General features: G+C 31.9%; 1 long non-coding RNA gene across 1 annotated transcript; it reads left to right on the top strand.

Annotated features, from left to right (window-relative positions):
* Positions 1 to 15334: 15334 nt before the first annotated feature.
* On the top strand, positions 15335 to 18980 carry LOC139522416 (uncharacterized). The gene is made up of 3 exons (XR_011664422.1): positions 15335 to 15417; positions 16288 to 16385; positions 18516 to 18980. It is a non-coding gene; the product is annotated as an uncharacterized lncRNA (long non-coding RNA).
* Positions 18981 to 21791: the final 2811 nt, after the last annotated feature.

The following is a 21791-nucleotide window of genomic DNA, read 5'->3' as shown; positions in this document are numbered from 1 at the left end:
CTTTCCCGGGCGTTCCCGGGCGCTTTTTAGTAGGACCGGGATGTACGTTCGACATCTGTTCAGTCCGGTACGTTTCCGTTTCACATACGTTGCATATCCGGTGTGTGTCCGTTATGCATTCGTTACTCGTCCGTTTTATTTGGTCAGTACATCAACGGACTCCCAACGGATAACAATTTTATCAACGGACAACTTTTATTTTCATCCGTTAGGCGTCCGTTCGTGCTATTCGGTAAGGCGTGACCGAGGCTTAAGCAAGTGATCTGACCATTAACCGACATCTGGAATAAACGTTTTTTTTCTCTTTTTTTTTGCTTAACTTTCAGTGACAAATATTACATAAATATAATCAACACGAATATATTTTGTTTGTGAGTTGGATTCTCTTTCACCAGACCAGACATACCTACATTTAATGTTTAGCAGTACTCTATCAGACATGTTACTCTACATAAATACACGTGTGTGTGCTAAATATTTGTCTTGACGGAGAAAACCAAGCATACAGAGTGATATTTTGTTATTGTTGAAGTCCGTACGGTCCCCTGTAGTAGCTTAGATCCACGATAGTTGGTCTCTGATGGATATCTGTCAATTATGCTATATTTTCTTATATCTAAAAGGATATATACCATGTTTATTGAGGTACAGGAAAATTTTCATCAGTATAGGACCATATTAACTAGGCTTAGACTAAAATTGTTTAATATTCCTAGATTGCTATAACGTGTGGCGGCGGTCACTTTTTTTTTAACTTGTTGGTCCCGCTGGGTTTCTTTAATTTGACAGCCTGCAACCGATGTAAAACTTCAGATGCTTCTCTTACAGTGATTGTACAGAAACAATATGTTATAGTTATTGACCAAGCAAGTCGGTATATGTTATTTAATCTGCACAGCTCGAGTGACCCAGCTTAACCCGAACGACGTAGGAGTTCGGGTTATTGGGTCATCTCGTGCTGTGCAGATTAAATACATATACCGATTTGATTGGTCAATAACTGTTTTAACACATGACGCAATAAATTTACGTAAACGTTTTAGAAATTTAGAAATGTGGTCGATATTCCGCAATCCACGGATCCTAGGAAATATTCTTGTAGGGTAAAGAAAGTGAGAAATACGACTTTGGTAAGTTTTAAATTGATAACTTTTTTTATATTTTGGCATATTCAAAAATTGCGATTTGATAGTAGATTTTTTTTTATCGTTTCTGTTAAATTTATTCCCAATTCTTATTTAAATAGAGGCGATTAAGACTTTGACAAATAGTGTACTTTCAAATCGGTGTATGATAAAAAAAAAAATCATAACTGAAAGGGTTATTGAGTTTAGATTAATTGCTTTTGAATTCTTTCTCCAATTATACTCTAAATGAGAAAGATGTTATACATGTATTACCTAAAAAAATGTTAAATAAACAGAAAATACCTTTTCTCTTTCCAATCTTTTACTACCCCAGCCCCCCCCCCCCCCCCCCCCCCCCCCCCAATTTCTTTTTATCTACTGTATTAATTTTTAAGATACGTCCATCTAAATGAAGTCTGATGGTTCTCCCGCTACCCCCTTCCCCCCTGTTTTTGATCCTCATTAAATTCGATCCAAAAATAGTCGCTTTATAGGAATAGTTAATCAAAAAGTCGTTAAAAATTCCAATGAGTCTAAAACTAATCCAAATCAGATTTTTTTTATTCGGATATTCTTAGATAATTTCTTTTTTGGCAGAAATTATAAAAAAAAATGTTTAAACTATCTTTCGGACTTAAAACACTGATTTCAGATTTATGTGGTACACAAAATATAATAAAATATGTCCTAGCTTAGATAAAAAAAAAAAATGAGAAACCTTTCTTTTTTCCTATTTTAAAACTACGATATTTGTACAAAGTTCAACACGGCGGATTCGGGGATAGGGGCGACTAGGTTGTTCACCCTAGGATTAGACAAGATATCGTTTTTTAGCATAAAATTGTCAATATTGTTTTTAGTCGCGCAACACTCGGTGATATTATTTTAATTTTATTGAATAACGCCCCCTCAATATCCAGGAACCGCCCCTAAAGGTAAAAATAGATTTGAACTGTGCAGTATATCTGAGGTAGTTAATGCACACCTTTGCTGTGCATTATCCAGATTATATCACAGTAAGAACAAAGGGATTTTACCCATGCCATGTGTTAAGTTTAATTAGGGATTCTGTACTGAAAGAATGTTATGTTATCTCTGAATATGGAAATGGTTTTGTAAAGTTGAGAAAAGACTGCAATATTTTTTCATCCTGAGGAGTATAATGTGTCTGGTATTGTATTTGCACATAAATCAAAACGTCGTTTGCTTCCTCTTGCTTAATTTAAAGTTACCATTTTAGAAATCGGCAACCTTAAGACGGACTTAAAAACAGCGATATCATCTATACTATTAAATAATTATTAAACGAGACCTCATTTTGTGTGTCGCTTCTCTTCCTTCCGCAATAAATTAATCATCATGCCTCTTTGTCCTATAGGTACCATGCATAGTCGCATTTGTCATCCATTCTTATGATTATTCAGTTTGTTTTTTTTTTGAGAGAAAAACGAAAAAAAGGCGTCCGAATATTGTATCCATCATCAGACCGACTTTTAAGTCATAGACAAGACTTCCGGTTTTAAACTTTTAACATATTTTTTTAATTACTCGGAGACAGGACAATTATTTTTGCGTTATTCTGCATTTAGACTATGATTATACTCAAACAATATATAGAGACTCTCTATATAATATAGCAGTGATCGCCGGGGAGAAGAAACTTGGAATCTATTGTTAGTAGCAAAATTAATGCACTTTATTTATAATATACAATGCACGTACAATGTAAACGCGAAAATCATGGAATTTAACAGAAAACAAAAAAATAACGCACTTTGGAAAAGAGAGAGAGGGCTTGAAATAATTGTCCTGTCTCCAAGTACCTATGACTTTTAATACCTTTTCTGAAATTCCACGGACTGCATTAAATCTATTTAAAAAATCCATCCTACAACAGTTTACATTCTTTCAACCAAGCTCTAAATGCCCGCGATTTCGCGGCTGTGTTTTAGTATATACAATACGATTACGACTCTCTAGTGGCACCGAGAGCGATGCATATAAACCATAGTGTGATGTCTTTTGAACAAATCATTCGTGTTACAAATGAAATGAATGTCTCCGGTTATTATAATTGTAATCAATCGGAACCTGAACTGTACTTGGAAGTCTTTACAAATATTCTGTGAAATATATTGATCAAGTTAACAATAAATTAATAAATTCTTTATTTCTTTATAGTCCGCTGCATACATAGTGGCAGTGAACAAGAGAGAGGAAATATGGTAGCTTATTGCAGACAAAATGTGGATGGCAATCAAGACATGTATATCGCTATTAACGAAAAAAAAATGAAAATACGAAATTTTGAGAAAGAACAATCCTAAAACCCCCGGTCACACCTAAACATATAGCTCGAACGGATGCCTAACGGATAACTTTTTTTTTCAATCTGTACATGTCCGTTAGACGTCCGTTCTTATTAATTAGACGTCCGTCCATATCCGTTGCATGTCTGTTTAGCGTACGTTTTATCCGTCGCCGTCCGTTTTGTCCGATGGAAAAAAGTAAAATCACAAAAATACTGAACTTAGAGGAAGATCAATTGGGAAAGTCCATAATCACATGGCAAAATCAAATAACAAAACGCATCAAAAACGAATGGACAAAAACTGTCATATTCCTGACTTGGTACAGGCATTTTCAAATGTAGAAAATGGTGGATTAAACCTGGTTATATAGCGCTAACCCTCTCACTTTAATGACAGTCTCATCAATTTCCGATATTTTTACATTGATGCGTTAAATAAACAGACACAATAAATATAATAGTCAAAATATGGGTACATCAGTCATCATCGTTTAACAATTTTAAAAGGAAATTTGTGAGCATGTTCAAAAGTTTGAACGGACGTCCAACGGATGAAATGTCCGTTAAACGTCCGGTAGTCGTTCGTTTTGTACGGTACTCGTCCGTTTCGTTTCCGTTTTGTATCCGTTACGTGTCCGTTATACATCCGATGAAGGTCTGGAAGATGAATTCACCAACGGACTTCTACCGGACGTTTAATGGATAAAACGGATGTTGAACGAATGAGAAACGGACTTTTACCGGATATTTAAATATACAGTGCACGTACAATGTAAACGCGAAAATCATGGAATTTAACAGAAAACAAAAAAATAACGCACTTTTGAAAAAGGGAGAGGGCTTGAAATAATTGTCCTGTCTCCAAGTACCTATGACTTTTAATACCTGTTCTGAAATTCCACGGACCGCATTAAATCTATTTAAAAAATCCATCCTACAACAGTTTACATTCTTTCAACCAAGCTCTAAATGCCCGCGTATTAAACCGTATCTCACCGTAAAAACTCGTATCACTCATGTTACCAACTGATCCCTATACTTCATTGTCCGTGCTAGTAATGTCAAACACCGTAGTCAAACTTTTGTGCGTCCGTATCGGATTTGTATCGAACTACGGAAACAGCATTTCCAGGATCATCCGTGAGATTTAGTCCGTAGTGAATCCAGCGAGGTGATACTAGAATGTGTGCTCTAGGCATTACTGTTACATGTACTGTAGTTGTTTAATCATTGTTTATATATGTGCATTTGAAGGCGTTTGCATCTGATTTTCATTTTTTTTTGCCTCCAACTCTGCACACTAATGTTGATGTCCTTAAGGATTCAATTTGCGAATCTAAAGTTTCTGACAGATCCATTAAACTTTTCTTGAAGGTTTAATCTAATGGAAAAAGTGGGCCGTTCATAATCGTATAAATTATTGTGATATTTTACCAGCTCAACACTTGCACGTTGCACTTTATTTATGCAATACTAGAAGTTCACCAGTTCGGATATTTCAGCATTTTGTAGTTAACAAAATGTACATGTACACATGATATGATTTGGTCAAAAGTGAAATTACAAAAAATACCGAACTCCAAGGAAAATTCAATTCTAAAAGTCCCGTATAAAATCGCAATATCAAAAGCTCTGTCATATCAAAGGTCTTATAGCTTGCTAACAATTTTGTATTTGTTTGTACCATAATTTAAACTGTTCCCTTATTAACAATAGTGCGTTATTTTATACTATTTCGCCATCCGTTCATTGTTTCAAGTACATTTGTAAATGATGTAAATGCCATTTTATGGTTGACCATTATAAAACGTTTTGGGTATGATATTTCCATTTATTCTATATCTTGGTATGTTTTAATCTAAATTTGGCTAATAAATAGTATGTCTCGAGTGCCATTCAATAAAAAAAAAGAGCTGTGTGTATTTACTCATTGTTTGCTGACGTAGGAATTTAGTTGGAGACTCCCTGTTGTATAGCTACATATAGCTAAACTTTTTATTTGTAAGACAGTCGCAAACAATTCTATCAGCGTGAACAAAACATGTACATAACAGGTAGAAACGACCTCAGCACTACAACACATTAATGTAATTACATGTAGTACCGAGCCGCGCAAAACGGATTTTACATAATCGACTAAACAGTTACGGATAATATTTTAAAAAAATAAACAAAAGAACACTATAATTCGTAATATAGATGATAGACTGCGTCAGTACTTTTCTTGAAGACCATAACGTAGTATTTGTGAAGTTGATACGGAATATATTTATCAACAAGGTCTTGGTAACTACCGATTTACAATTTTAGAACAAAGGACGAAACATTCTTTGACATATCCCTGTTTCATCAAATTTCTGCTAAGACTCCGGTGATGATTGTAAATTCTGAGTAGCAATAAGACTCCACAAGGAGTATTAACGTCGAAAACAGTATCACCAAGTTTATGCAAATCCTCTTCAGAAATATCTTGATAATGGTAAAATTTGGCAAAGCCCTTACGTTTTAAATCGACATTGATGGCTTGGAATATCAGATCGCTTTTGCACTTTTTGTGCTGACATGAATTATCATTGATATGGTTATATTTATAAATTAATTGTTTACAAAATTTAGAATTTTTGAAAAACTAAGGCTTTTCTACCTCAGGCATAGATTACCTTGGCTGTATTTGGCATAACTTTTAGGAATTTTGGTCCTTAATGCTCTTCAACTTCGTACTTTATTTGGCCTTTTTAACTTTTTGGGGATTCGAGCGTCACTAATGAGTCTTTTGTAGACGAAACGCGCGTCTGGCGTATATACAAAATTTAGTCCTGGTATCTATGATGCATTTATTTGCATAAACTTGGTGATACTGTTTTCGACGTTAATACTCCTTGTGGAGTCTTATTGCTACTCAGAATTTACAATCATCACCGGAGTCTTAGCAGAAATTTGATGAAACAGGGATACATTTTGTATGACAGATTTCTTGAACAAACTACCAGCATAGAAAATCTTTAGTTCAGCTTGAAAACTTCATACCCTTCAAACTTGGTGTTCACCCTTCCACTCTCCTCAATAAACTGTCGGAAACTTATAACTGCAACTGCAGTAATTGTTTTAGTTTTCAGTGAATCTTTGTTTTTTTAAACCTTCAATTTCATCTTCGTCTGCGACATGAAACCGTTTTGCCATTTTTGTTAACTAGCAAAAAATATCCGAAAGCTCACTAGACTTTTCTATTTATTATATTTTGGTGAAAGAAGGATAACTCTAGTATAATCTTGAGAAATTGGAATAAAGGGAATATGACAATGGAATATGATATTATTTTTGGTTAAACATCACATTGGCCAGTCTGAACCAATGAAATACTCGTTTAGCTATCCATATTTACATATACTGGATATATTGAAATAATATTTCTTGTTTATGAATGTCAAATAGTATTGTATATATTATTTTATTACTCATTCATGGACATATATTATGATTTAATTATATTTGCAGATTTGTGTAATACCTTAAATGTATTTTTGTATTTGTATTTTTGTATTTAAATAAGCTTTCTCACTTTAAAATAGTCAGTCAGAGTCTTTCATTCGGCATTTAAGGCGGGTGTGCCGACCACCTTTTTTGAAAGCCGATCACCTTTTCATGGTCGGCTTTTTTATTTTCAAATTCTTGATTGTTTTTGGTTTCACACCGTAAAAATGTAGATACTAATCGCTCTCGCTGACGATCGTCAAATGTCAATGTCTTCTTGTATAAATCGGGGAATGAGAAAGACAGATGGCAATAGTGTGTGGTAAATTCTAGGACAAGTTGGTCAATTAAAACAGATACAAAATTAATGTAGTTGTATTGAAATCGTTGAAATTAAAAAAAAAGAAGCATTAATGCAACGGAAAAGGCACACAAGCAAAAATAAATATGAACAGGACTTCTAATTGCTAATTGTCACAGAGGAATGATGTTACTCACAAAACAAAAGCAAAAGAGAGAAACAGTACAGAAACTTGGATCGATAGTCCATGCATTTGCAGGAGGAGAAGTCTTGCAAAAGCCATCTTCTATCCAAGGTGCACAAAACTTTTAAATTTGTTAAATGAAAAATTAGCAGTGATAGCAGAATAACAAGCATTATGACATCTATCTATTTTTGTTCAATTCCATAAAATGTAAATACAATACTTTGTTTTGTGACCCCTACCCACTGTACAAAAAACCGGAAATGTTGAGAAAAAAACCCATCTTGTTGCAAGTGTTTTTTTTTCAAATCACCAACCTTACCTTAGTGAGAAAAAAAAAAGAGAATACTCAGTCTACCAATGTTTTGGAAAAACTTTCTTTATTTAAGATAATTAACTTATGTTATCTCGAGAAAAGTTTGTGGGATCTTTATTTGTAAATCCTTTAAATATACATTAAAACAAGTATTTATCACTTGGTGATAGAACTCAGGAAGGAATTTAAATATTCGTTGTCTAATTTATTTACATTTTAATGTTCTTTTGTTAAGGTAAGACTTAGGGAAACTCGGATAGATTAAAACTGTTCCATTGTTAGGCAGTTATGATACAAATCGAGAAAACATCTGATATAACAAATTACAAAAAAAAAATCAAGAAAACAACAGTAGCTGTTAGACAGTGCACACGTTCGAGTTTGTGACAGCTGATATGACTTTTTCTTTTTGTCTTCTTGGTTTCTTTTACATGTATAATGTTCATTAATTTCAAAAGAAAATGTGCTGGTTTATAAGAGTCACCAAAGGACGCAAACACAGTCATTATATGTTGAAGCCGACTAAATAAATTATGTAATACCACAAAACTGAATATATTGGGTGTACGTGTAATTAAACAAATATACTTTAATTATTCATAAATGAAAAGAGAGACAGTATTTAAAGTCACTATTCAAAATGCCGTATTTCATATAATGTTATGTTCCGTTAAAGAAGAAGTTGTTTTGAAGCTGACAACAAAAAATATGTTTACTTATTTTACTATTTTTCAATTTCGAAAAAAAAGCATTTGGTTATCCAGTTCAATACGTACAGTGTAAACTCCCTCCTATATTTTGTTTTTAGTATTAAGAAAATCAATTTTCATATGTATTTTTTTTAAATGTATTTTTTCCTAACATAAAACGTGATCTTGGTTTATCATATATGTATCACAAAATGTATTTTTTTATATTAAATTCTTCTTTAACTTGTGTTGAGGCATCAATTGCGATCATTATAGATTTCCTTCTTACATGTTTCTTCTTAATGTATTATAAACAGTCTTCGGACGGAACAAAACGTTGATTCTTTTGATATTGCTTTTCCCACATGTTTATCTGCATTGGAAATTTTTCAATAACATATGTTTTTGGCTAATTATAATGTGTGCTGAAAGTTTTTTTTTTATAATGAATATGTAATCTCGTATACCAAAAAAAAGAAAGAACAACAGCAACAAAAGAAATCTGCATTGACAAATTTTTAGATACTAAAATGTATATAATTCAAAAATGTTCCTTTTCTTAACTGCAACATATACATAAATCAAATATACATGTACACTTAGTCTAGTAAAATCTAGTAAAATCTAATTTTCCAACAAATTTGGCAAACAAAAAACGTTTATAATCAACTTCATTATTCACAAACATGTTACAGAACATGAAAAAAATATAACCATCCCAGTTGACTTACAATTTGTCATGCTATTTCTGTTGCAAAATTCAAATTAGTTCAATAACATTTTAAAATACTTTACAGGTGCTTTAAATTTATAGTTTAAATGAACAAATACATTGTAAAATGTTTTTAACAATTGCGAACAAAGGAGTTTCATAATCAACTTTATTATTCAAAAACATGTCACAGAACATAAAAAAAAACAGAACATGAAAAAAATTCTACCGTGTATATGTAACCAATCCCAGCTATACATAAATTTGTCTTTTTTATTTCTTTTCAAATTCAAATTAATTCAATACAATTGTAAGGTACAACGTTACGTGTAACTTTATAATAAACTACGTTTACTATATGGTATTGTTTATGAACGCATTTAAATGTCGTACAATGCTCTTCAATTTCGTACTTTATTTAGCCTTTTTAACATATTTTGATTCGAGTGTCACTGATGAGTCTTTTTAGACGAAACGCGCGTCTGGCGTATATACGAAATTTCAATCCTGGTATCTATGATGAGTTTATTTACATACAATGTTTGCAATCCCGCCGATCAATTCACATTTCTCCATTTGGTAAGGTACTGTTATAGAAGGATCTTTTTAAATGACAAATGATACTTTGTTTAAGGTTTAATTTCATACATGTAAGGCAAAAAAAAAAGGATATTTACAAATGATTTCAATTATCATTTTATCGATTGTTTAACCCCTTTAAACTCCTTTTTAGACTCTAATAATTCACACATTAATTAGTAGTTTATACAAATCTAAATCATATTTCAATGAATGAATACAACTTGTTATACATTTATAGAACTAAAAACATTAATAGGAATTTTTGTTTCAATTTGTGTCCGTTTATTAAGTGTAATACCACAATTGTTTTCCCTATAAGTCTTTGTTTAATTTTGCATTTTTTTCATAATTGTGTAGAATTTATCTTTGTGTCAAAGTTGAACCCTGACCAGCACTACAGACACAATTTCACATAACATGTCATTGAATATTAGATAATAATCATCACTTTTTTACCCCTTTTTACCTGTGTACTAGCTTTCAAAACAATGTTACCTCATGCATCGGAATGACCAAACCACACGAGGTAAATTGCATTGACTAATATTTCTCGGTCCAAACTAATTAGCATATGAAAGTGACCAGTAAAAAATGTATCGAACACATCGTCAATTAAATCATACCAAGTTATATAATTGCAATTACCTAATTTTATTATTATTGAATTAAATGCTATTAATACACACAAGTAAATATTGTTTGTTTTTATCAAAAGATCCAGGAATACATAACATGATTTTTTCTTTTATCTCATTGGTTACTACGGATTCATATTGGGTCATTCCAGTTAATTTCTGACAGGTGGGGATGTATGGGGAGATTTTTTTTTCATACCTATCAGAAAAAAACATCATGAAAAACTACCTATCAGATGTTGAGTTTCAGTTCATATTGGGTGGAAATATGGGTGGAAATATGGGAAAAATTGACCTATCAGAATATTTTACTGCAAGGATTGTACCCATCAGCATTTTAAATTCAATACCAGATAATGCATGATACGAAACTGTCTTCATTCCAAAGCACCCCTAACATCTGAAATAGGTATTTTTTGTAACCCCTAAGATGTAATTATTTTTAATTTTTTTCTCCTGTAAGACCCTCAGAAATTTTTGCGTATAAGTGTACGTGTCAGATGAAAAAACCCAAAATTTCACCCCTAAGATGAATAAATTTTACACCCCTCAGAAAGGACCATCCACCCCCCTTTAGCAGATATTAACTGGAATGGCCCATTGCAGTCATTTAACCTGATTTCTTTGACATTATAAAATGTGTAGAGGAATGTAAAATGTTAAAATTATCATGAATACACAACTCTTATTACTATTTTTATTACTATTGTTTTTTTATGAAGAACCAAGCAGTGAAGAAAAACAGTTCGAAGACGAAAATGGAAAGTTAATTAATGTCACATCGAAGTTTAGATACTGTAATATAGTTTTGAATTTTATGGGAAAATTAGATGAATCATACTTTATGGTCATACACAACGTTTCATGTATTTTTTCAAACAAAAATACCTATTTTGTTCCTAGTGTTTAACCAATGGTACATAGGTCTGGAATAATGTCAACAAAATGCAAATTTGAACATTAAGTTACAAAAGGGGGGCCGGATTGCGACCTTTCTTGCATCAACCCTTACTATATTCATTCTAATAATGAAAATGTTACGCTGGTATGATATAGATTCAAAAATCGGTAATCAATTCATTAAGAAATAAAAGCTAAATATGCACTTTTAATGTATATAATCATTATCTTTAGAAATATTAACTAACATAGCACATTTCCACTTCAGGAAAAGCGAACGAATTTCACACGCTTTTATTAATTTTTGAAAAGAAAACGCTGTTGTAAAATAATGGATAATATTCAATGTTAAACCAAACAAGGTATAAATTTCAACTGAAAAGAAAGGCAAAAAATGGTTAAAAATTTCCTGATAAAAAGAAATATGCCTGCAACATTCGATTGAACATATTTAGTCAATCATGATTTCTTTTCTTATTAAATGGGTATAGTGTGGCTATTTTATGGACTAAATATATATGTAGACAATAACCCCTGTTTTTAGACCATTGGGACTATATGCAGAATTATACACATTACTTTAAACGAAAACGGACAGGTTTTTGGGATGACAGTTTTGTAATTAAAACAATATGCATCTTCAAACATAAAACATAACAGAGAAATAACTGAATTTCACGCAGCATCATGTGGGGCATGTCGAATTTGAATATACAGTTCACTTTGAAGAACTCGTTGTAGGGAAAAAAATTTATAACACGGGTAGAATTTACTAGTTCGAGGAGGTAATAGTAAAGCTTACATGAATGATTCAGTCAACACAAACAAAGTTAGTCAATTAGTCATTATCACAAGTACATGCATTGACAAACACCCAAATTGCTAAATAAATAAAGGTAATATATCCCTTTTCATTACTACGACATACACATTATTAAAAAAAACAGAAAGAAAACCCGATACATTTTTATTTTTTTTAAACAAATTTTGCAAAGAAAACTAATAATCAACGTTATTATTCACAAATGTGTTACAAAACATGTATTCAATTACACAATCTACAGCTGTATATATTTTTATATGTTTTTCCTTTACAAAAATCAGATTAATTCATTGACCTTTAAAGGTATTTTACTTGTACTTTTATGGTCTGCAACATGTACTATAAGGTATCCCCAGTCCAGTAGTCAGCACTTCTGTGTTGACTTGAGTTATCATTGATATGTTCATAATTATAAATAAGCTGTTAACAAAACGTTAAATTTTTGAAATGATAAGTAAAATTGAGAATGGAAATGGGGAATGTGCCAAAGAGACAACAACCCGACCATAGAAAAAAAACAACAGCAGAAGGTCATCAACAGGTCTTCAATGTAGCGAGAAATTCCCGCACCCGGAGGCGTCCTTCAACTGGCCCCTAAACAAAAATATACTAGTTTAGTGATAATGAACGCCATACTAATTTCCAAATTGTACACAAGAAACTAAAATTAAAATAATACAAGACTAACAAAGGCCAGAGGCTCCTGACTGGGAACAGGCGCAAACATGCGGCGGGGTTAAACATGTTTGTGAGATCTCAACCCTCCCCCTATACCTCTAGCCAATGTAGAAAAGTAAACGCATAACAATACGCACATTAAAATTCAGTTCAAGAGAAGTCAGAGTCTGATGTCAGAAGATGTAACCAAAGAAAATAAACAAAATGACAATAATACATAAATAACAACAGACTACTAGCAGTTAACTGACATGCCAGCTCCAGACTTCAATTAAACTGACTGAAAGATTATGATTTCATCATATGAACATCAGGCACAATCCTTCCCGTTAGGGGTTTAGTATCATACCATCATAACATATATGAGAAGAACATAACCCGTGTCATACCAACAACTGGTTTTTGAATAAATGTGTTTAGTTCCGATGCAAAGACCCTATAAGTGAATCAATATTAACGCCAAAATATGCAATCTTAAATGACCTGACAACAGTATCGTAACTATATCCCTTCTTAATAAGTCTATTCAAAGGTTTTGTTAGTTTTTGAGGTGAATACTGACCCCTTTGTGCTTTATAAAGAATATTTCCAAAAAAAATTGGATGTGAAATACCTGAATGTATAAGAAGTCTGCATGTTGAGCTATATTTACGAATGATGTCCTTATACCGATGATAAAATTTAGTAAATGTTTTGACTATTTGTGATATCGAAAACCTTGGTGTAATAATTTTTCAGTAATACATAAATTTCTCTCGTTAAAATCTAAAACATTGTTACATACACGAGCGAATCGTATAAGTTGAGATATATAAACACCGTAAGATGGTGACAAGGGTGACAGATCAAAACTTTGAACAGATTTAAAATCACCAATATAAGCTTGCAATTTATCAAGTACTTCCAACGAGTTCTTGACACTCCAAAAGTAATTAATTCCACTATTTTCGAAGGCCTTATTTCTAAGTCAGGAATAGATTAACTTTTAGGATTTTTTGGTCCTCAATGCTCTTCAACTTCGTACTTTATTTGGCCTTTTTAACATTGTTTTATTCGAGCGTCACCAATGAGTCTTTTGAAGACGACACTTGCGTCTGGCGTGAATATACAATTTCAATCCTGGTATCTATGATGAGTTTATTGTTCAGAATTTTAAAAGTTCAAATCCTGGACAGCTGCTTTATGCGGTCAAATAGAACATCTTATATTTGCTCAAGTATTGTCACTTGCAAGATGTATCTAAAATCTCTCAAAAAATAAATAGAATTGGGATACTCAAGGGAGACAAGAGAGAGAGAGAGAGATTTTGGATGCACCCGTTACGAAGTCTTGAACCTGATGGACATAATGAGAGACGAAAAAAGATTTAAACACAAATTAAAACACTATTCTTAAAATCATACAAATTTATTTATAGAAATTCATACAATTTGTAGAAATTCAAACAATTTATAGAAATGCATACAATTTATAGAAATTTATAAAAAATATAGAAATTCATACAATTTATAGAAATTCATACAATTTATAGAAATTCATACAATTTATAGGAAATTCATACAACTAATAGAAATTCATACAATTTATAGAAATTCATACAATTTATAGAAATTCATACAATTTATAGAAATTCATACAATTTATAGAAATTCATACAAGTTATAGAAATTCATACAATTTATAGAAATTCATACAATTTATCGAACATCAATAAATATGTTTTTACTTTTACTCAAACTTTATGTAAATGAAGCTACAGACATATATTGTTTTTGTAAAACATCAATAAATATATTTTACTTTCACTCAAATTTTGTGTAGTTCAAGCTACACAAATATTTTTATGCCATGCATCCGATTTCACCATGAGATATGCACACGCCTGATGCAGCTAATTTTTTGGGCAAAATATTGCGTACTTTCTATTCAAACTTTTTAATGTATAAATTAGCGTGTTTAACATGTTTAAGCTATATATTCTTAGATATATATGTATATATTTATGATAGATACACTTGAAATGTCAAATATTCTAATGTCTTATAAGAATGATTTCACACTATAGAAAATATATTATATGATTATCGTGTCAGATAAACTATAATTAACAGATGGGATTCACAACATGGAAAGAATATATATATATTTATATATGGTGGAAACAGTTAAAATGTCAAATATTCTTATGTCTTATAAGAACGATTTCACAATATATTAAATAATTATATATACGATTATCGTGTCAGATAAACTATTATCAGATGGGATTCACAACACGGTACATATCTTTAATATCATATGCAAATCGTACTAAATTCAGGTAATATCAACCCGATGGTGCGAGTGGTCAATGACGGAAAGGAAGATATCAGTGATAATAGAAAATATTGAACACACACAAAGAAGTCATATCCAGACACATACATTCACATACGATCGAATATGGTCATCTTCAAATGTAATAAGCAATACGAAGATTTACTTGCTCGAGTATAATCATAATCTTATTCGATAAATTATACATGTTATTTAACAACCGCCTACTTAATTACGTGGCTTTTGCAATATGTTGCATAATCTGAATACATTAATTGTTTATATGACTATAAAACTGACTGTTCTGCCCTATCCTTCAAAGTTCCCACATGAGCAGATTCGTCAATTGAATTGAGGAAATTGTAAGACCAGGTTAGTGAACAGTTTAATTATACATTTAAGAAGCGGTATGAATTGTACTAAGTGGTATGAAGTAAACTATTATAACCTTTGAAATATATAATACAAATATATAAAGCATACTTGATATATACATATATGACTTTTAAGACTCGCAGTTTTATGATTAAGAGTCAATGTTCACGCACATTGTATATAATCTTAACAAAAAACAATTTTTTTGTGTGTTTTTTTTCCAAATTGTTCATGCATGAAATGAAAATTCAATAGCAAAGTAATGGTAGATCACTTTGTAGCACACGCCTGCGATTTATCCCCAAAAAACGAATTCTGGCTTCACTAAGGAAACTGAAACTCGTTTTGTTCTACAAATTTCATAAATATCAAAGCTATAAAGTACTCGAGATATTAATTCAATAAAAGTTTACGTTAATATTTGAATATTACTGCATTGTTTGATAGCTTTTATTTATGTACAACAATTAATTTCAAAATTTGTATATAAAACATAAAATATTGTCCCCCATTAAAATTTTGTCTACGGAAAAAAATATCATATAAAATAGTGTCCTTGTTTATGAAATGTTGTCACCTCCTTCTGGACAAAATTTTCACTGTTAAATTCTGTCAATGCTAATTTGGCACTGTTAATAAGTGTCCATGAACTAATTGTAATTATTTCATTCCTGAGGATTCTACTGCCGTCCGTAGAGCTTGTCTTGCTTTACATAGATCTAGAACGAATAGTTGACACTTCTCCACATTCATTTCACTGTTTGAGATAGTTTTGATTTGAAGGAATTTTTTAATTCATCTTTGAATTGTTTTGTTGTTACTTTTTTAACTGAGTGAGAAAAAATTATAATTTATTTTGTTTTGCAGATACACTTACAACCTGTCAATTGCGATGATGACGATGATGCATGTTTTTGCATGTTTCTTATTTGTGTTGATGTTTGGTACAAGTGAACAATGTGAATGTAAGCTTTTCTGTTAATTTGAAAGTGTTACATTTTTTCATAGTTTTTCACACTGTCTAAACTTTTATTTAAATTGTTCTGAATTTTTTTTTTTTAATTTGAAATGTTTTTTTTTCATTTTGCGTCGAAAACGTTTCTCTGAACTTACCTTCATTAGAAAAGATTAGTGAATGCATTCGAAAAGTGATATAAAACGCATCAACAAGTTCAAGAACAATGAATAATGAACAAAACCAGAAGACAGTAACAAATATCATCTACGGGCAATTTTGCCTGATGGCGTTGAAACCTAAGTTTTTTTAAACATTTCTTGACTATCAAAATAAGTTTGAGAAAAGTCTTTTACATATCGTTCCAATACCTTAGATATAATGGTATTTGTACATGTGCTGTTTTTTAAACACTCGTAATTTACCCTCAGCATGAAAAATCACAAAAAGCATTTAAGAATAAGGATATTTAACACATAAACGTGTTTCCAGTTTCAATAATAAATTTGTTCCTAGCGATTAAACAACGAAACATAGTTTTATAATGTCTATTTTATCGTAATATGAAAATTAAGTTACAAAAGAAGGGTCAGATTGTGACCTTTACAATATACCTCCGTTGTTGCTGGGGATGTTAATAACATAAGCATAAAAAAACATTGTCTATAATCATTCTGATAATAAAAAGTGTATGTTGGTATGTTTAAGAATTTATAAATCGATAATAAATCCATTAAATAAATGAAGACTAAATATACATTTCAATTGTAAACAATCATTATATGTTTAGAAATATTATTTCTCATAGCTCACCATACCAGACAAAATTAGCGAATTAAAAGCCAATGGATTTACATCTTCGTTCTAAAGCAGCATCTAGGATAATTTGTAACATCTCCGGTTATATGTAGAAATACACCAATTGCACCTTGAGATTTTTGATTTTTTTCGAACCCTTGTTAGCCAAGTAAATTATAGGGGATTGTTTATCTAACATCATTGACTCAATTCCTATAATTAAAGAATCCGGTAATTAAATAAATTAAATATTAATTTATCTTTACTCATAATAAAAGCTAAATAGTATCTTCCAAGTGTCGAAATTGAATTAATAGTAAAATACTGTGTATTCATTTAGTTTTAATGATACCAATTTTCGTGGATTGAGGAACACTGGCATGTTCATGGATGTTTAATTTCGTGGTTTTGCGGAAGTTTGTATACAATTCTATAGAAAATTTGTTATAAATTGAACCTTCACATGAACCCACGAAAGCCACGAAAATTGGTATCAAACGAATAATATTGAATCCACAGTATCTGAATATAATCCTGCTATCCCGTACATGTAAAATGTTGAATAAAATTGAGAATGGAAATGGGGAATGTGCCAAAAAGACAACAAGCCGACCATAGAGTAGACAAGAATGTATCTATTTTCGTTTGATAACAACATCTTTATATTGGACACTACTGAGTAATCTGCGTTGACATTGAATTAGGTTCTTTATGAATCTCTTTAAAAGACAATATGTGTTTCTACATTGTATTGCTATGGCGTTGTAACTTTTCTTTACGACGTATTAGTTTTAATGTCCCTTTGGTAAATTTAGCCTCTCTTTATAATACTATCTTAACCTAAAAGGGGGTCTCATTGGGGGGTTCTGATCCCGGATTCCGCTTACTGTTTTGTCAGATTCCCATTTCCCGCTTACACTATGTACGTAAGCAATTCTCAATTTTTTTGCAATTTCCCGTGTCCCGCTAGACTTCATTTCCCGTTTTCACGGTACAATAATTTGATTTTCACGTGTTACGCTTACAAAAAATAGGCAATCCCGCGTCACGCTTAGACCCCAATGAGACCCACCTAAAAGAATGTGCTTGTGTTATGATGTTATATTATACTTACTTTACACACACATTTTTAGTTTACTTATTATTTGGTTTTTTTTTTGGGGGGGGGGGGTGTTGTTGAGTCTCTGGTTCTTGTTTAATTAAATAATACTGCCATTGTTGAGCAGATTTGTAAACACATCTAAAAAGAAATGTTTTTAAAAAAGCTTTGCGATGCATTAAGTGTATAAAGCTTGTTAATATATCTATTATATTGAATTTCATTTTACTGTTTTATTTACAGCTTCATTTACAGCGACATTACCCGGCGGTTATAATACAAATAATCTTAAACCATGTGTCCAATACAACCAGGTCCTTTGTCCGGATGATGGTTACAATAGCACTACAGGTGTTTTTACTGCAGAAATAAATGGTACTTACATTGTGTCTGTAACCATGATGACAGGCCTTGTTGCGGGTCACACTAATCTTATGAAGAATGGAGTAACTTATGTGTGGCTATATACTGGTAACCAATGGGATATGGCAACCCAAGTTGTCTGTATGGATCTAGTAGAGGGAGATCGGATTTGGGTAATAATGGCAAACGCGGCATCATACACTCTCTTTGATGTCTACAACGTTTTCAGTGCAGCTCTTGTACTTTCAGATTGATTCAGATGTAACATTAAATTGTTAAAGATGTTGCATTATGGCAAAAAAATAAAAATAAACGCTGTATGCTTTTTAATAAAGTTTACCATTTTGTTATCGTTAGACTATTTTTTAAATGAGTATTGAGCTAATCTAGCATTCGCTTTCGGTTTCTTGTTTTTAGTTTTAAATGTGCGTTATAACTAAAACAAGATGACATTCGAAGTATATTTATGTTTATCATATCATGATTTAATGTATCATGACTTCAACATGGAGACTTATATATATCTAAGACGTATATAAATTAAGATATGGGGAATGAGTGAATTAGACCAGACGAAATACACAGCCTATAGATGTTGAACAGTTTAAAATTTGATTAATTAAAAGTGAAATCACAAAAAATACCAAACTCCGAGGAGAATTCACAACGGAGAGTACCATATCAAATGGCAAAATCAAAAGCTCAAGCACATCATCCGAATGGATACCAGCTGCTAGTTGATAATTGATAGTTGCATTCAACCAGGTGGAAATACAAAAATAGATATCGTATACTGACATGCTTATGTGTTATGAAATGTTCAGATTAGTATTTAATCGATATATGTAGTCGATGTTTCTTTGAAAGAAGTTTCACAGGGTCATTTTTTGAAGCCGAACCTTTCAAGTAATTTTTGCACTTGCATTGCAGAAATACATTTTTGTGTCTTTCACTTTAGATGGAATCAAAATTCCAAAAGATGCGTTTTAAGTACGTTTAAGCCCCAGTCACACTGTCAAGTTTAACTACGTTTTAAAGTGCTACGTTTAAACTACGTTTTGAATAAAAATGTCCCGTTATTTTGAAAGCTAGGTTTACATTGGCTAGAGGTATAGGGGGAGGGTTGAGATCTCATAAACATGTTTAACCCCGCTGCATTTTTGCGCTTGTCCCAAGTCAGGAGCCTCTTGCCTTTGTAAGTCTTGTATTATTTTAATTTTAATTTCTTGTGTACAATTTGGAAATTAGTATGGCGTTTATTACCACTGAACTATTATATATTTGTTTATGGGACCATCTGAAGGACGCCTCCGGGTATAGGAATTTCAAGCTACATTGAAGACCTGTTGGTGACCTTCTGCTGTTGTTTTTTTCTATGGTCGGGTTGTTGTCTCTTTGACACATTCCCCATTTCCATTCTCAATTTTATTTACTTGGTTTGTGCTACGTTTTACTCACGTTTTGTTACGTATTAGTACGTAAAGACCCACGTAGTAAGTACGTTTTGTTACGTTCCGCTAAGCTTTGATACGTATTTCCTAGGTTTCTACTTCGTTTTAATTTTCGCTACGTTTGTTGTTATATTTTCAAAACATACGGGACAGCTCCCGTTTTGAACAGAGGATCACTACGTTTCGATATGCTTCTTTTCAAATAAAAAAGAGATCGATGGTGTAGCAACAGGAAACGAAAGATATCAAAGGGACTTATATATCTAAGATACTTTTGCATTAATACATGAGTAATGGTTCTACATGACCGAACGACAAAAACAACCTATAGATATTGAAAATTTTAAAACTTGATTGGTTAATTGATAATTGCACATACTGACAACACATTGGATATTGTTCTAAGAAAGCGAAATCATACCACTATTTAGTTTAAACACCCACACATCGTATCAGTGTATTGTAGTTTCATTTGATATCTATTTCAGTTGTTCTTCTCATTGGCTCATAACAACTTAATATAGTTATCAAAGGTATCAGGATTTAATTTAGTACGCCAGACGCGCGTTTTGTCTACATAAGACTCATCAGTGACGCTCATATCAAAATATTGTTAAAGCCAAATAATTACAAATTTAAAGAGCATTGAGGATCCAAAATTCCAAAACGTTGTGCCAAATACGGCTAAGGTAATCTACGCTTGGGATAAGAAAATCCTTAGTTTTTCGAAAATCTTTAGTTTTAGTCTTGTATGAGACTTATTACAATGTAGTCCAGTTGTCTTATCAATTGAATCCTTATTTTTTTTTTCAAATGTTTGTTTAAATCAAGTTAACACCGGTCGACAGGGAATGCCCACTATTTCAGAACAGCTGATACTACAACCTTCTACTAATATTAATTGATTGATTGGTCTTTATCGTCTCGTCGGCACCATTTTTCTATTTCGTTGCGGTCAGTTTCATTTATAGTGGAAGTCGGAGTGCCCTGAGAGAATCTCACAGTCTCGCGCAGGCTAGTAATACAGTGATTCGAATACTGATACTACATAGTCACACGGGTCCTTCTTATACGCAGATTGAGTTATGTTTCGATAGAGATTTATCGTTATTTTAGTTGTGATGGTTGCAGCATTTATTCCTACATATACATGAATATATCTTTGTTATATTGAATGCATCTTTCGTGTGTGATGCTACATTCGAAAGCATCATTGAACTTTCCAAGAAAAAGTATTCTTGATACAAAACTGATGTCTCTTCTCAAGTGTAAACATATGCCTAGTTGGAACTTGTAAATCATTTGTATATGTTTGTAAATTACTGTTTCACCCAATACACTAGATTATCAATATGATTTTCAGTATAATAGCTAAGATAAACATAATCTGATTCCGTTAAATTCACGCAATTTCCGTCAAAGAAATCAAATCAGTTAACGTTTTCCGTTATATTCTTCTGAAGACAAATAAATTGACTAATTTACTGAATTTAATGAATTTACAACAGACTAGATGAAATCAGGTTTAAAAAAAAAAAGAGAGAAAAAAATAGAAGATGAAAAGAATCGTGTGTCCGCACAAAACAACTTATAAAGGTCGAAAAATACCAAAACGTTAGATAATTCAAACCTCTTAACTCATGCAGTATTATATACAAAAAGAAGTTGATACATTCAACTAGTCTGCAAACTAACAACGAGTCAC

The sequence above is a fragment of the Mytilus edulis genome, chromosome 5 (genome assembly GCF_963676685.1).
Source record: "Mytilus edulis chromosome 5, xbMytEdul2.2, whole genome shotgun sequence".
Lineage (NCBI taxonomy): Eukaryota > Metazoa > Mollusca > Bivalvia > Mytilida > Mytilidae > Mytilus > Mytilus edulis.
Note: the sequence above shows the minus strand (reverse complement) of the source record. Positions and strands in the feature narration are given on the sequence as shown.